Below are 17,057 nucleotides of genomic sequence, written 5' to 3'. Positions count from 1 at the left end.
TTATTTGGCGTTTCTCCATTTGCCGGTTTTTCTTTAGTATGGCATAGACAGATGAGATCAATTGATGGTTATGTATGCTGTTGGCCAAAGTGGCCGTTTCTTTGTCGACCAATATTTTGAAAATTGGTATGATGTCAGGTTAGATTGAAATATTGGAAAATAATACCCTAGACGGCAGCTTTAATTTAAATTAACTGCCTTAATTCAAATTAATTCTTGCATTATCCACATTCTTAATGCATAAAATCAAATTGAATTTATACTGAATTTAGGTATTTCAATCAGGGATGCCAACTGTTCCGAGGTAAAAATCGCTACAACCACATACGCACCATAGGTCTGTAACGATTTTTACCTTAAAACAGTGGACATTCCTGCTTAAACCACCAACTTGGCACCCCTGATTTCAATATGGGAATACTGTAGAAGAGAACGCATATTCATGTAAGAGAGAGAGAGAGAGAGAGAGAGAGCATATTCATGCTTTGAGAACAAGGAAAACCAAAAATTGTAGTGAAAACAACAACAAAACAGGTGTTTACCAGCAATCAGCTGTTTCGTAAATGCAGATACTGTCGTCTGTCAGGGTAAAATTAAATGCTGATCTTAATGCAAAATAACACTGCCGTCTGGGGTATATATCAGGCTTTTTTACTTCATGCATATTCTTATCTATACACAGGTACCCTACCTATTTGATGGTCAGATTTGCGGCTTTTAAATGAAGGAACACCCTCTTACTTTGAAAGACCAAAATTCCAAAATGGCAACCCTATAAGCTGGCTCCTCTTTTTTCTGAAGCCAGGAGAAAGTCAAGCCAACATCTGTTTTGGTAAAGCTATATTTATAGTGGTTTTCCATTCCAGCTGGTAGTTTGTCTGGACTGTGTTAAATGTTGGTTAGCTTCTGTTATTTGCAGTTGTTGTTGTTGCTGCTGTTCGTCTTCTTCTTCTATTGTGTCAGTTTGATTGAATGATTTTTCTTTCTTTTCCACTCGTCATTATTGTTATTTACATTGTTGAGAGAGTGACATTTGCTGGGAAAACTTTTACCGAAATAGTCAACGCCACTATTGTTGAATGGAAACAAATGGCAAATTTTAATATTTAGAAATTTGCTTTCCGGTTTGTTCTGAATGAAGCATGAGCGTTTTAGGAATGACCTTTATTTTTCTAAATGGTTTTCTTTAAACAAAAACTCAATGAAACTTGTTTTTCGAACATTGTCAATTGAAAGTTTCCACACCTGTTCCATTAAAAACTGACCGTGACCATTTTAAAATCATTTCTGTGTTAGACAAGTGACAAGGGAATAGAATTAGGAACATCATTTATGTTGAAGTAGAAGATAGTTGTTGTTACTTGTGCAGCTAGAAGTAGAAACAAATTTAGATTACTTTGACCCTAGTATATTAGTAGGATTCAGCGCACAACAGGCTGAGGGTATAGCCTGTGATTTGCAGATTTTCGAACATAAAATAAGTTTGGTTTGGTCCACCAAACCTCTTAATACGTTTGAGAGTTATGTTATATAAGGCTAAATCGACTCCAAATTGTTTGAAAATGATTTGGTCAGAACATCTGGGGGGGTTTAAAACGATTATTTCGATGAGACACATTTTTATACTCCCCAAAATAATATGCAGGGTATAATTAAATTTGTCATTTAACACATCGAAATATACTCCGCAGAGTGGTCCAGAATCGTTTCCTGGTCAAAATTCTTTACCCCCAGTCTGTGTGGGTTGAAACTTTAATAAAACCAATATCCTTTTACGAAAAATTATGTAGAGGGTTTTGTGAATTTTGTGGCCTTTTTTGGACCTATTAATTTGCCGACAAAACATATTATTCATAGAGAAATACATATTAAATTATTTTAAACAAAAGTTTTGAAAGAAATCTTGAAAAATGTTGCACTGTAGCTACTTTAGTACGCATCGGCAGGGCCATTTCCTCAAGAAGTATAAACTCACTTCTGGAAAAAATTGTACTGTTGTAATAGGGACCGTGAAAACAATCTTCTGCAAAAAATTTCAAATAGATCCGAGACGAGTCCTCACACTGCACTTTTCTCAAATTTTGTGTGGGAGCTGCACCAAGTACTGGACCGATATAGTCCATATTCCAACCTGATACATGCTTGGATGGATTATTACTATGTGCAAAGCATGGACCAATCAGAAACTAGCGGATTTGCTTTTTTATTTGGAGTCGTCAGGGTTTCTTGGAGCTATTAGGCCATTATTTCAGGAAGTATGAACTTGCCCTCAAAAAAATTATACCCTCGTAAAGGGGGCTGCAAGGACAACATGCTGAAAAAAATGGATCCGATAGGAGCTCCTAAACTTAACTTATTCCGAATTTTGTGTGGGACGTACCCGAAGTAGTGGACCGACGTAGCCTATATTCGAACCCGATCTATACGTGGAAGGGATAGTACGATGTGCAAAGCTTGGTCCAAATCGATTGCTCTAATCGAGAGTTATCGTTCACACCATTTTACAGAATAATTTTAGCTTTTGTGGGGAAGGAGTGAACCGATATGGCCCATCTTCGAACTGAAGCTAAGTTTGGGCAAAATACGAGTATTACGAAGTGCAAAATTTGGTTCTAATCGGTTAGTTATCGTGCGCACCAGCCAGACAGACGGACGGACATGGCTAAATCGACTCCAAATTGTCTGAAAGTAATTTCGTCTTGTACCCTCGTAATGGGGTCAGCGAATACAAGTTGTTTAATCGGCAATGCCGACAGAGATATACCCTCAGCTTGCGTGGATTGAAATACTTTTTTTCCAAAAAAATTATGTATTTGGGCGTATGAACCGATAAAAGTATGGATGGGATTAAAGCTCAAAGATTTGCGGGGATATCGATATATAGAGATTTTTTATCATGCTAGCCTACGAAAAACATAATATAGCTGTAAACAGGGCCAGTAGGAAAACTTTCGGTAAAAATGTACAAAGGAACAGAACCTTAACCTTACAAAAATGTTGAACATTTGTGTGGGTGGTACCACAAGGATTGGACAGATAGGGCTCAAACTTGAACATAAACTAAGTTTCGACAATATTTAGAGATCCAAAGTTTGGACCAAATCGGTTGCTACGTCTATGAGAAATCGCGCGTACCATTTTAGCGAATATTTTCGAAGGGGGGAGGTACCGAAAGGAGTGGTTTGGTTTAAGCTCTCCAGCCACTACATATGGTGCCATAGGGGTTTTTAACACCTTTCGGGCTGTTTTCTCGAGAAGTATGGTGTCCCCCTGAAAAAACTTGTACTGTCTTAGTTGAGGCAAGTTGCTTCAAAAAAACTAAAGTGATTCGAGAGCTGTTTAAAAGGGAATTTATCCAAAATTTTGTGTAGGAGGCACCCGAAGGAGTGGATAAATATAATCCATATTCGAATATAGTCTATATCGGGTAGATATATTAGGATGTGTAAAGTATGGACCAAATCGGTCACTCCCATCAAGAGTTATCGTGCGCACAATTTGTCCGAACATGTTTGAACTTTTGTGGGGGAGGTACCTGAAGGAGTGAACCGATATGGCTTATCTTCGAACTTAAACTAAGTTTGCACAAAATATTACGAAGGCCACATTTTGGACCGAATCGGCATATCTGTTCTTGGGATCTAAAACCATTATTTCGATGGGGCACATTTTGCCCGTATGAAAGTGTATATATCGTTAGCATAAATGCTGAGGGTATACAAATTGTACGAAAATTTTTCATTTGGGTGCGAACATATATATGGGAGCTATATCCAAATTGGGGCCACCTTGGTGCAATGGTTAGCACGTCCGCCTTGCACTCTGAAGGTCTGCGGTTCGAATCCCAGGCCAAGCAACATCAAATTTTCAACGGTGGCAAAATTCCCCCTCAGTAATGCTGGCGACATTTCCTGAGTATTTAAGCCATGAAAAACTTCTCTACAAGTGGTGTCGTAAGACACGCCGTTCGGACTCGGCAATAAAAAGTAGGTCCCATATCATTGAGCCAATATGAATCGGCGTGCACTCATTGATATGCGAGAAGTCTCCCTTGTCCCTTCAGGGATGTTGTGGGAACATATGTATGTATGTATATCCAAATCTGAACCGATTTTCACCAAGAGCGTTCTTCCTATGGCAAAAAAAAAAAATTATCTTCTGCAATTTAAGCTGAATCGGACAATAAATGCGATCTGTACTTTGATAACAAAAATACATGGACAGACGGACAGATGGTCGGACGGACATGCATAAATCGACTCAGAAAGTGATTCTATGTATATCCCCAAAAGGAACTGTGGGTCTATCCTTTTGCATGTTACATACATCGTGTAGACCGAACGCCGTGTCCTTAGACACAAGTTGCAGATAATTAATGTATAGTTGAAATACTTAGGAAATATCGCCTGCATTACACTGAAATAGTTATAGTTACATGCACGGTGGGTGTGCTTACTATGCACCACGGTGGTAGTCTTTTTAATTATGGCATTAAAATTGCCTATACTCTCCCTACATGTACATATGCAAAACGTGGATTTCTTTAAAGAATATTTTTCCATGGTTCATCAGACAAAAAATCGGATTTTTAAAGAATATATGATCGGAACAATGAAACTAGTGTTTTTAAGAATATTTTTTCAAGGGTCATCAGACCAATGAAAGTGGATTTTTTTAAAGAATATTTCGTCAGAGTCACCAGTTTAATTAAAATGAATTTTTAATGAATACTTTTCAACGGTCATCAGGCCATAAAAGTGGACTTTTAAAGAATATTTCTTTTAAAGAATTTTTTTCCAATAAAATTGGTCATTAAAGACTCTTTATCATAGGTCCTCAGACCTGTAAACGTAGATGTATTAAAAATATTTTTCATGAAATAAGAGAAAATTAAATCTTCATTTCAATAAAGTTTGGTTGAGTACCACAAATTTTACTTTTACAGAAGTCACCTTTTCATGAAATCTATATTCTGTGTTGTTGTTTTTTCTAAAGATATAAATATGTATATATGAAAGTTTTTGTAAAAAATGTTTTCGATACGTTGCCGTAAATTTTACATTTCATTTAATGAATATTTTTGTATTTTGTATCGTTTGTAAATCAAAAACTGACAATATCGAATTCGTTTTCTATTTTCACCATAGTGTGTGCATTTATTTCAAGCGGAAATCAACAAATTGCCAGTTTTGCCAAAACAATCAGAAATCAATTTAAAATTTCCATATTTAAAAGGTTTAGCATTATTGTTTTGCAAATTTGAATAAAGATTATATGTATGGCAAAACGTTTAGAATCCACGCACAGACACACACACACACACTTATCTATATCTAATGAAAACACATTCATCAATTCCATTTGTATGCATTTTAAAAAGCAAAAGTTATTCAGCAGACATCAGCTAATAATCAGACATCATCTCATATGCGAGAGAGCGAGAATATTTTATTTTCTAAAAGAAACAAGTTTGTTTCTTAAGTCTTTTGTTTTGATTTTGTTTTTATTTCTTCGAGACATCATCAACATCAGCATCATCATTCGCCACACTAATCAACGTTTACATAACTCCAATAGACCAATCTGCAAAATAAATAAATCAAGTTTTTTTTGCTTGGAAATTTCTTTGCTGTTATTTTTAAAGAAATGAGCCATTATTCTGCTTCTTCATAATCTCTCTGTTGTTTTGATTCTTTTTTTTCAAATTTATTCTTCTTCTTTACAACACACAATTCATTGTTAACGCCTAAATGAATGATGGTCCGTCGTCAGCGTACATAAATAAAACTAAATCAACAGCAACAACAACCACAACAAAGTTCCAGTTAATAGAAGAAAGTGGGCCAATTATGAATAAGCAAACACAACCAACAACCAACCATACTATTAAGTAGTATTGTAAATCGTCTTTGTTACTGTGGCTAAGAGACGTGGATGAACATTGAAGAAGAAAAGAATCAGCAGTAGCGTCTTGTAGATATAGATAGAGAAGATAGAAGAAAATGTATCTACTGTGCAGTGCGGCGATGAGTACTGAATATGTTAAATGTTTTTATAAATAGCTGGACGATAAGTTGATTATAAATTCTACGACTTCTTCAGTGGCCATGTTTGGAAGCAGCAACTAATGATGACACCAAATCAATGTGGGTTTTTAGCTGTGAGTTATTTGTTGCTTTTTATGAGTATTTTTATTGATATTCAATCATGCTCAATAACGGTAGGAAACAGAAGTTTATTTGACACAATAAATGCCTAGCTTATTACGGATAAAACTGCGTGATAAAATCAAGTTCAAAGTCTAGGCATTAGAGAAGTCATTTTGTGTTTTTATTGTATCCCTGTCAATTTCCTTACGATAATAAAAATGCTATAAATGCAAAATTTTTTAACATTAATGATAAATTAGTTGATTTGAAGGACATGTGTCTTTTGCGAAATTTTGTTTCCATTCTAAGGACATTTTGCATATTTTGTGCGAACTTTCTATCCTCTCTACGCAACTTTATTTTGGTAATGATCGGTTCAGTTGAAGAAGTAGGGATAAGTAATCGAAAGCAAAATTCTATTTTTAAGATTTTTATACCCTCAGTCTTTAGGCTAAATCGGGTATTTACACTTTGATACGATCAAAAATGTGCCTCATCGAAATAATGGTTTTAGACCCCAAGACAATTTTGAGTAGATCTAGCAATGTCCGTCCGTCTGTCTGGCTGGCTGGTGCGCCCGATAACTCTCGAACGGATCAATCGATTCGGTTCAAATTTTGGGTATCGAAATATTTTGCCCAGATTTGATTTGAGTTCAAAGATGGGTCATATAGGTCCACTCCTTCCGGTACCTCCCCCACAAATGTTCAAAAATTGTCGCAAAACTTGTGCGCACGATAACTCTCGAAAGGAGTAACCGAATTGAACCAAACTTTACATATGGTAATACTACCTCTAGGCATAACAGGACGTTCGTGCGGCCCCCGTTACGTCATTGTAATTTTTTTCGAGAGCAAGTCCATAGTTTCCGAGGTAATGGCGCATAATGGCCAAATATAAAAGGAGTTGGCGTTGTCAGATGAATTTTGGTATAAATACTTATAGTTCACTGACAATGTCGAGACTCAATCGGTGCACTCCTTCGAGTACTTCCCACATAAAATTTCGGTAAAGTTCATTCGCTTTGATTTTTGTTGTAGCAACTTGCATTCACTGCCCCCCCATATAACGGTATAATCTTCATCAGTGGCAAGTCCATACTTCCTGGGAAATAGCCTGAGAGATACAAAAAAGACCTATGACACCGTGTGTAGTGGTTGGAGCGCAAGATAACTCTCGAACGGATCTGCCGATTTGGTCCACAATTTGGTCTTTGTAATATTTTGTGCAAACTTAGTTTAAGTTAGAATATAAGTCATGCCGTTTCACTCCTTCAGGTACCTCCCCCACAAAAGTTCAAAAATGTTCGGAAAAATTGTGCACACGATAACTCTTGATGGGAGTGACCGATTTGATCCATACTTTACACATCCTAAAATATCTACCAGATATAGATCAGGTTCGAATATGGACTATATTTGCAACCCTTCGGGTACCTCCCACACACAATTTTGGATAAATTCACTTTAAGACCTGCTCTTGAATCACTTTGATTTTTGTTGAAGCAACTTGCATTCGCTGTCTCAATAACGGCAGTAAAAGTTTTTTTAGGCGCAAGTCCATACTTCTTGAGAAAAGAGGCCAAATTTGTAAAAAAACTCCTATGACTCCATGTGTAGTGCCTGGAAGTCTCGAACCGAATATATTACCGAATGTGATAAAAAAACCCAACATTTTGAAAACCCCCCTAAATACATAAGTTTTTTTTGGGAAAAAGTATTTATATAGGCCCATGTTTTGGTTGTTGTTGTTGTTGTTGTAACAGTGTTTTATTATTTTGTTTATATGTTCGTTCTCCTGTTCAATCTGGCTCTGGGCCTATCTCTAGTTCCAGGAAGTTGGCTACTTCGATGGGATGTATCTACAGATCCATTAGAGTCAGATGAGTAGGCTTGGCGGGGCAGTTGAATAGGTGCTTAGTATCGTGCGGGCCCATGCCGCATACTGGACAGATGTCTTGCGCGGTGCGATAGATTCCCGCCCAATAGGAATTTTGGCGACTGCAATATCCCGAGCGTAATTGAGCCAAAACTACTCTGGTTTGTCTTGGCAGCTGACGTTTTTCAGATGCGATAGATGGGGGATGTGCTCCGATGAATGCATTCACACAATAATTGCTTATGGTCTTAGCAACTGTGTCCGTGTGAATGCTGTTCAGACCTGCCTGATATGCCTGTTGATCTAGAGGTTCTCTCCTATATTGTTGGACCGTCGTCTCTAGAACATGAATATTCTTCTTTATATGTCTGGGTGTATCGGTGGCCAGCAGATGGTGATTGGAATGGCTCTCACGGTAATACCCGAGCAAGTACTGCAACGATAGCATCTCATTATGTTGTCGTACTGGAAGAATCCTCATGTAGATGGTCCACTGTAGATTTGAGGAGGCACCCAGTTGCTGTTCTCAGGGCGGCGTTCTGAGAAATTTGAATCTTATCCCACTGTGTGTCACATAAATTTGGGGACCAAACTGGCGCCGCATAGTTTACCACAGACCGACCTATCGCTTTATAGGTGGTCAACAAGGTTTCTTTATCCCCAAGTGCTGCCGGCTAGGGACTTGAGGACCTTGTTTCTACATTTCAGTTTATCGCAGATAGCTGTGGCATGCGCGGACGACTTGAAAGTGGTTTTCGAATGTGACCTCTAGAATTTTGGGGCAGTTTGTGGTCGGAATTCAGCTACAATCGACCCTGATATTCAACTCTCTCCTATACTGCGCCGTTCATGTGGTGAACAGAGTGGCCGTCGATTTAGTGGCGGATATCTGCATATTCCTCGCGTGGAAAAAGGTTAAATAGGAGTTTAGTCTCTCACAGATGTCATCAGGGTAGGTACCTGATGCCAGGATCGTACAATCATCTGCATACGTTACGATCTAAATGCCGTCTGGGGGGGGGGTGGGGGCGGAATACAGGAAAGGTAGAGGTTAAACAGTTCGGGAGATATCACCCCTCCTTGGGGAACTCCCTGTTTCACTCTACGGGGCTTGGATTTCTTTTTCCTGAACTCCACATACGACTGGCGACCACACATATAGTTGATTATCCAACGTTTCAGACTTGGCCGGAGGGTTGTCTGCTCGATGTCCTCGAACAGAGTGGAGTGCTTGACTGTATCAAAGGCTTTTTATAAGTCAAGCGCCACCATCACTGTTCTATCACACGGCCGCTCCTGGTTGAGTCCTCGACAAATATGTGTGGAGATGGCGTGTAGCGCTGTTGTCGTGCTTTACTGCTTACGGAATCCATGCTGATAATCGGCAACTTCATAGCTATTTCTAATGCTGGGGAGGACTAAGGACTCAAGGGTCTTCGCTACAGGTGACAAAAGCGAAATCGGCCTGTAAGATTCACCTTTGCTGGCATCCTTGCCTGGCTTCAGTAGCGTGACCACCCTGTCCATTTTCCAGACTTCGGGAACAACAAGGGTGGCTAGCGACAGGTTGGGAACTTTAGTGAGATACTCCACTCCCGGCTCATCCAGCCCAACGCTTTGGATGATTTAGCGTTCCTGATGGCATTCGCAACATCATCCATTGTAAACTGTGGTGGTTCATCCTCGGCAGGAAGAGATCTAATGCGACGTAACACTATTCTGTTCTCCCTGTCACTCTCGGGGTGCTCGACAAACAGTCGATTGAAGTAACTTGCACACCTCTTCGGGTCAGTCAACGTAACTTCGCCAAACGTGACTGAGGTCTTGTCATCCCTCCTTCCACAGTTCGAGAGGGACTTAACCGTTGTCCACAATTTACTTATACCGGCTCCAATGTTGCAACTCTTCAGATGATGTAACCACTTGTTCCGCTTATGTTCGCCGACCAGCCTATTAACTTCCAGTGTCAGCTCCTTGACTCTGGGGTCGTCGGGGTTGGTTCGACGAACCTCATCACGCTCATTTGCTAACCCCGTCGCCTCTGCTGGGAAATTTGGTCTTACTTCGGGTATTCGACCAGCAGGTATATGGCGAGCGGCTGCAGCATTGATCATGTCTCGGAACGTCCTTTCCGCTACCCGAACATCAGAAGGATTGGGCAATTCTCTGAAGCGGTGAATGGTGAACTCTCTGAAACTCGGCCAATCAGCTTTCCCATGATTGACGAATGTGCGGCGTTCAGAGGTGATGAAATCGGGTGGTCTACTGATGGAGACAATTATGGGGAGATGGTCTGATCCAAGGGAAATGACGGGTTGCCAGGTGACGTCATTTGTCAGACCAGGTGACACGATGGTTATGTCTGGCGAACTGTGACACGCTACTCTAATTCTGGTAGGGTCATCCTCATTGACCGAGCAAAACGTAGAGATATCAATCTGCTCAGCCAGTGCTATACCTCTCTGGTCGTTTCCGAGGGCCGAATGCCACATCTCATGATGCGCATTAAAGTCCGCCAGGACCAGACGATTATAACCTTCCAAAAGCGGGCTAATGTCAGGCTTAGCTCAGTAGTAGCTTGACACTCCTGGTCATACCACGAGTTCCTTGGTGGTGGGTAATACTTGGCCACTGTTTTGATATGTCATCGGAGCGAGGAGTGCTTTCTTTGGCTAAGCAATTGGGCCAGTTGAGTGGAATGTGTTGTGCCGTGTTGTGTGTTTTCGTAATTTATTAACTACATTCAATCGGGTACGTACCTTGGCAGAAAAAAGGTAGTGGTCCATCCAACACGCTCGATGAATGTGTTCCATAGATCACAATGTGATCAATTTGATTTCTTCATACGGTCAAAATCAGCCTCATCGAAATAATGGTTTTAGACCTCAAATATGATTGGACGAAATTCGTTTCAGACATTTTGGAGTCGATTTAGCAATGTCCGTCCGTCTGGGGGACTATGTCGGTCCGCTGCTTGAAGGACCTCGGCCCGGCCGAACTTAACGCTTTTCTTACTTGTTTATTTTTCTTGTTACACCGGGCACAATCTGAGAAGTGTTTTGGGAGGTAACCTACCTGGGCGTAATTTGTTCTTTCCTCTCATATTTGCTATGGCTTTTTATTTTTATGTTGTGGTGGGTGCTTGGATGAGCGCAATAGAGTAGTTAGTTTCTTCATTCGCTTTGTTGTCTTTTTAGTTAAACCTGCCAAAACCTGTCCATGTGTTGTTTTTATCAATACTTATAATATTATACGTGATATTTATTCCAAAGTTATGTAGAAAGTGTATATGAAAATTATATACAATTAAATCAAAAATTGCAGTAACAGGTTTTCTGGACTGACAATAGTTTTTGTTAAAGTTCTAGATTATGATATTTCCTACCATCGGTATTGTCAATGATTTTTACAATAGTGCGGAATTTCGAAAGTTGTTTTTGTTATTTATATTTGGAGCAAAATATTTCATTTTTGGATTTGCAATTACAAGCTTGAACAAAACAAATAAATTGTTGGAACAGAAATAAAAATCGCATGTCGTTCCCATTTATTATTTTCAGTGATTAAAATCCCCTCCTTTCATAATGTTATGGAAGCATTTTAGGTAAATATTTTCAAGTTTTTAGCTGACCGAATTAGCTTGAATTGTGTATTTAGTGTTCCCAGTGGTCAAAAACGTATCCACCTAAAATTGTTGTCATTGGTAATAATAATAATAATATAATTGTTCCACAAACACCCCAGATGGGACAAGGGAGACTTCTCTCATATCAATGAGTGCACCCCGATTCATATTAGCTCAATGATATGGGACCTACAGTTTATCGCCGAGTCCGAACGGCGTGCCTTAAGACACCACTTGTAGAGAAGTTTTACATGGCTGAAATACTCAGGAAATGTCGCCAACATTACTGAGGGGAATTTTGCCACCGTTGAAAATTGTTTGATGTTGTTTGGCCGGGGAGTCGAACCCACGACCTTCAGCGTGCAAGGCGGGTGTGCATACCATTGCACCACGGTGGCACCCGTGGTACTAAACTAATTATTTCGTATTAGTTCAGAATATGCATGTTAGGGTGGAGGGTATAATTTTTTTGCCCGGCCTAACATGACGATTTTTAACTTGTAGATATATACAACGTTTTTCTATAATTAATATCTTATTTTTCCTTTTATTTTCAGGTAAGGAATGTGCACAAAACTGACCTCCATTGAGACAGGATTTGTAAGTTATTATATCAAATTCAAGAGTATAAAATATGCTCTAATATACAAAACCACCATTAAAAATAACCTACAGAATATCCAACACATCAACAGATTGACAATAGTTTATTTCCTCAGCTTCAATTGGAAAAACAAAAATAACAACTAATGTTATTTTTTAACATTTCAAAATGGAATATTTTATATATAACATCTTTACACTTTTGTGCCGCATTCAAATTCACAGTCATCCCATACGCACCCCGATTAGTGCGTGTAATATTGAAAATATTTTGTATAACCTCACGTACACGCTGACATACTTACACACAAACCTACACTGATTATTTCCATTTTACATTCGTAAAACTTACCGATCATGCGTTACAGGTGTTCTCAAATTTCTATTGCTCAATTACAATGCTGAATATTGATCAGCACAAACAAAATGGAAAACGAAATTCCATTAAAAATAGAATGTGTGAATTCTGTTGGAAGTAATTTCAATTTTTATAAAATTAACAATTCATTCATTATTTTCTTTTACATTTTGGCGAGTACTTTCTCTTTTCTTTCTGATGAATCAATTGGCTGGGTGGATTGGTTCATGGTTTGTTTTTTTTTTCTTCGCTTTATTCTTTACTTTAGTTGCGGGTTTGAAAGTAAACAAATAAAAAAATGCAAGAAAACTACATGTTTTACATTTATAATTTTTGAGTGGTACTAATTTTTAAGATACACCCTTCTTCGACAACACAAACACACCAAACAAAGACAAATATTTACATAAAATGCAAAACGAGGAGGTGGCCGGACCGGCTTGTAGTACCTGACTAACTGACAGCGTTACCTATAAACCTCAAAATAAAAAAAAAAATATTTTTTTAACGGCATGACAATTATTTTAGAGTCAATCGTGAGAGACTTGCAAGAGTGCCTAAGCTTGGCTTGTGTTTTCTTTAAGGGCTTTATGTTCGGTTTTTACGACTGACCTGTGTAAACATTTAAGAATTCTTTTATCTTGTTGTTGTTTTTAATGGCATTGACCAAGTTTTTCTTTTCTTTAAATATTTTTTGGTTTTAATGTTTGTCATTCTTAGAATTATTATTCCACTAAATTGTTTGTCGTATTTACTTTCTTCCAAAAGTTTATGACTCGTGCTCTTAGCTTTGGGTGAAACTTAATGCAAATAATAAACAAGAAAAAAAAACGAAAAACAAAAGGGAATGCAAACCAAATGTACTTTCCCTCTCCATTATTCCAGCAACGGGAATTGATGTCGATGTGATTGTCATGACTGATTTGTAATTTAAAGATATGCGCGCCGCCTTACAGATGGTAGATAGTTGGTAGGCACTACTTTCATACTTCGCCAGTCAAGTCATGGTGAATTGTTGTTTTTTTTTTTCATTAGTTTTTCGTTGACTCTTGTCATCTGTAGCTTCGAAATCTGATAAATTATTACCATGGAATATTCAATTACACACTCACCCGCTTAAATAGAGAAATTGTGAACAATTTTCTGACAAATTGTGTTGATAAATAAGTGAAAAATTGAAATTATTGCTAGAGAGGGATAACTTTTGGACCTAATTGCAAATAGACTGCATCATTTATATAATCCTTATCAAATTGAATTTTTAGTGTGAAAAATATATTATGTTTTCGAAAAATTAAACAAAAAAACCTTTCATGAAATCTTTCACCAGAAAATTATATGCAAAGTTAATGAAGAGGGAGTACGCCGAAGAAGTCATTCCATGAAAGAGCAACTATCAGGTATGTGATGAATTTCGAATCGATTTGCAATGAAAACGATTTGCCCAAACGAGTGAATTGTTTTTAGACGTAAGTCTTGTGCCAGACTATGAAAATTTTCATGAAAATGTTTTGAGCTTATGGGTAAGAAGGGAGAAAGGGAGCTCCTTCACCTCCGCTCTCTCCTAAAAGCTAAAATATTTTCATGTGTTATTTTCAGTGTTTGGCACAAGAGTAATGGGATCCGCATCGAATTTCAATTTCACATTGTTTCAATTTCATTAAATTCCCACAAACAAAAAACGGACTGGTGATCCCTAATCTGCAGTTGAAAGAAGAAAAATAGAAATAAAAAATACTTTTTTAGTCTTGTATACCACATTGCCTTACCATTTGTGCTAACGAGGTGCGTACACCTTGGAAATTTTTGCGGATTCTGAATCTACAATATTCTTAGATGAGAAAAATCAAAAAACAAAAAAACTCGCCGGAGCGCTTTTTAAATAAATCGCGATTTAATTTGGCATTTTTAGGGTTTGTTTAGGTTTTTACGATTTTGCTTAGAAACCGCAAGTCCTATCAAAATGGGACGAAAGAAAATGTTGTAGCTATGAAAATTCTCTACAAGATTTTCCTTTATGGTATTTTCGTAGTTTTTACCATTTTTGAGATATAGAAGTTCAAATTGGGACAATGCACTGACTGTATCGTCCCCTTATAAAACAATGTCATGAAGGGTGCGCCTTAACTAACTTTTGATGAAAACCGTTTACACAGGGAAGGTTTTTGTGAATTCTGAAACAGCAGTGTTCATAGATGAGAAAGATCCAAAAACAAGAAAAAATCGCCGTAGGGATTTTTAAATAAACCGCGGTCAAAATTCACATTTTTAGATGTTTTTTAGGTTTTCACGATTTAGCTTGGAAACCGCAAGTCCAATCGAAATGAAGCTAAAGAAAATGTTGTAGCTGGGAAAATTCTCTACAGGATTGACGTTAATCATTTCTTCCCAGCCCGTACCATTTTTGAGATAAAGAAGCTCAGTTTACATTTTTAGGTTTTTTGTTAGGGTTTCGCGATTTTGCTTGAATGCGGTAAGTCTTATCGATACGGGACCTGAGAAAATCTTAAAGCTGTGAAAATTCTCTACAAGACTGACTTAACGTTTTTTTAGATATATAAGTTTAAGTTGGGAAGTTGCAGTCATGACATTGTTTTATAAGGGGGCAATACAGAATTTAATTGAATTTGAATTGTCGCAATTTGAACTTCTATATCTCAAAAACATTAAAACCGACGAGAATACCATAAAGGTCAATCTTGTAGAGAATTTTAATAGCTACAACATTTGTTTTAGTCCCATTTTAATAGGATTTGAGGTTTCTTAGCAAAATCGCGAAAACCTAAACAACCCCTAAAATGTCAACTTATATCGCGATTTATTTAAAAGGCGCTCCGGCGATTTTTTTTTTTGTTTTTTGATTTTTCTCATCTATAAACATTGTAGTTTCAGAATCCGCAAAAACTTCCGAGTTGTAAGCACCTTCCATTTAAATTTTTTTCAAGAGCACCGTGGGGTATATACACTTTCATACAGTCAAAATGTGCCTCATCGAAATAATGCGTTTAGCCCCAAGGTTGTTTGGGCGAAATCAGTTTCAGACAATTCGGAGTCGATTTAACCATGTCTGCTCGTCTGTCTGTCTGGTTAACTGGAGCGCACGATAACTCTCGCAAGGATCAACCGATTGGGTCCAAAATTTGGCCTTTGTAATATTTTGTCCAAACTTAGATTTAATTCGAATATGCGTCATATCTACGGTGCAGTACTCTAAATAAATTATTTGTACTCAATTTTCAATGGGCGCACTCTATGTCCTCTATTTTTGTTTTGTTTTACAAACACATGTGAACATGTTACTACCTAGGTAATCCAATGAAATGAAAAACCCCTAAGTAGAAACAAGTGTTCTTTTGTCTTTAGAAGCCCTCCAGAGGTGTTCTGATGACTTTAGAAGACCCCAGAGGACTCTGTTGTCTTAAAAACAACCTACAAAGCTTTTTGTTGGTTTTAGAAGACCTCCAAAGGTCTTCAGTTGCCTTTAGAAGACCTTAAGAGGTCTTCTGTTGTCTATAAAAGACCTCCAAATGTTTTCAGTCTTCGGGTAGCTACCGAAGAAAAGTTATTGTCCATATAAGACCTCTACAGGTTTTTTGTCTTTAGAAAACCTCCAGAGGTTTTCTGATGTCTTTAGAAGACCTCCAGAGGTCTTCTGTTGGCTTAAGAAGACTTCCTAAGGTCTTCTGTTGTTTTTAGAAGACCTCCACAGGGTTTCTGATGTTTTTAGAAGACCTCCAGCGGTCTTCTTATGTCTTCAGAAGACTTCCAAAAGTCTTCTGTTGGCTTCAGAAGACCTCCAAAGGTCGTTTAATGCCTTTAGAATACCTCAATAGGTCTTCTGTTGTCTTTAGAAGACCTCAAGAGAACTTCTGTTGTTTATCAAAAAAACTGCCAGGGTCTTCGGCTGTCTATAGAAGAGCTACAAAGGTCTTCGGTTATCTTTAGACGACCTCCAAAAGTCTTCAGGTGCTTTTAGAAGACATCCAAAAGTCTTCACTTGCTTTTAGAAGACCTCCAAAGGGTTCCGGTCCCCTTTTTTGTGCCAGTAACTTTTTTATTTTCATTCAAAAATATTGGTCACTGTAGTCATATCGATCCACTCCTTTGGGTATCTCCCACACAAAAGTTCAGAACTTTTAGCTAACGTTCACCATTTTCACACAAAATTTCGGAAAAGTTCATTTTAATGCCTGGTCTCAAATCGATTTGCTTTTTTGCACCAACTTGTACTCGCTGCCCCCCATAGGAGGTTAGAAGTTTTTTCAGGGCGAGCCCGTACTTATTTAGAAAGTAACAACATCGAAGATATTCCATATCGGTCCACTCCTTCTGGTATTGCCCCCACAAAAATCAAAACTTTTTTCCGACTTGGTCCTCACTTTGCACATCGTCATATTTCAGCGAGAGATTTTAAGTTTAAGGTGAGCCATATCGATCCACTTCC

General features: G+C 38.1%; 1 protein-coding gene across 5 annotated transcripts in view; it reads left to right on the top strand.

Moving 5' to 3' along the window:
• The window catches only part of LOC141399276 (uncharacterized), a 157,389-nt gene that overhangs the window by 42,302 nt on the left and 98,030 nt on the right, over window positions 1-17,057 (top strand). Inside the window, exon 1 of one of the 5 annotated variants that reach the window (XM_073977750.1) lies at window positions 13,759-14,013. The exons of the other annotated variants lie outside the window; for them this stretch is intronic. The gene's annotated coding sequence lies outside the window, so the exon portion shown is untranslated. Of the gene's footprint in view, window positions 1-13,758; window positions 14,014-17,057 lie in introns of those variants that run through there. 5 annotated transcript variants of the gene reach the window in all.

Source organism: Musca autumnalis, unplaced genomic scaffold, assembly GCF_047663935.1.
Source record: "Musca autumnalis isolate F117 unplaced genomic scaffold, ASM4766393v1 scaffold_3, whole genome shotgun sequence".
Classification (NCBI taxonomy): domain Eukaryota; kingdom Metazoa; phylum Arthropoda; class Insecta; order Diptera; family Muscidae; genus Musca; species Musca autumnalis.
The sequence above is the reverse complement of the archived record's forward strand: the minus strand, read 5'-3'. Positions and strand labels throughout refer to the sequence as shown.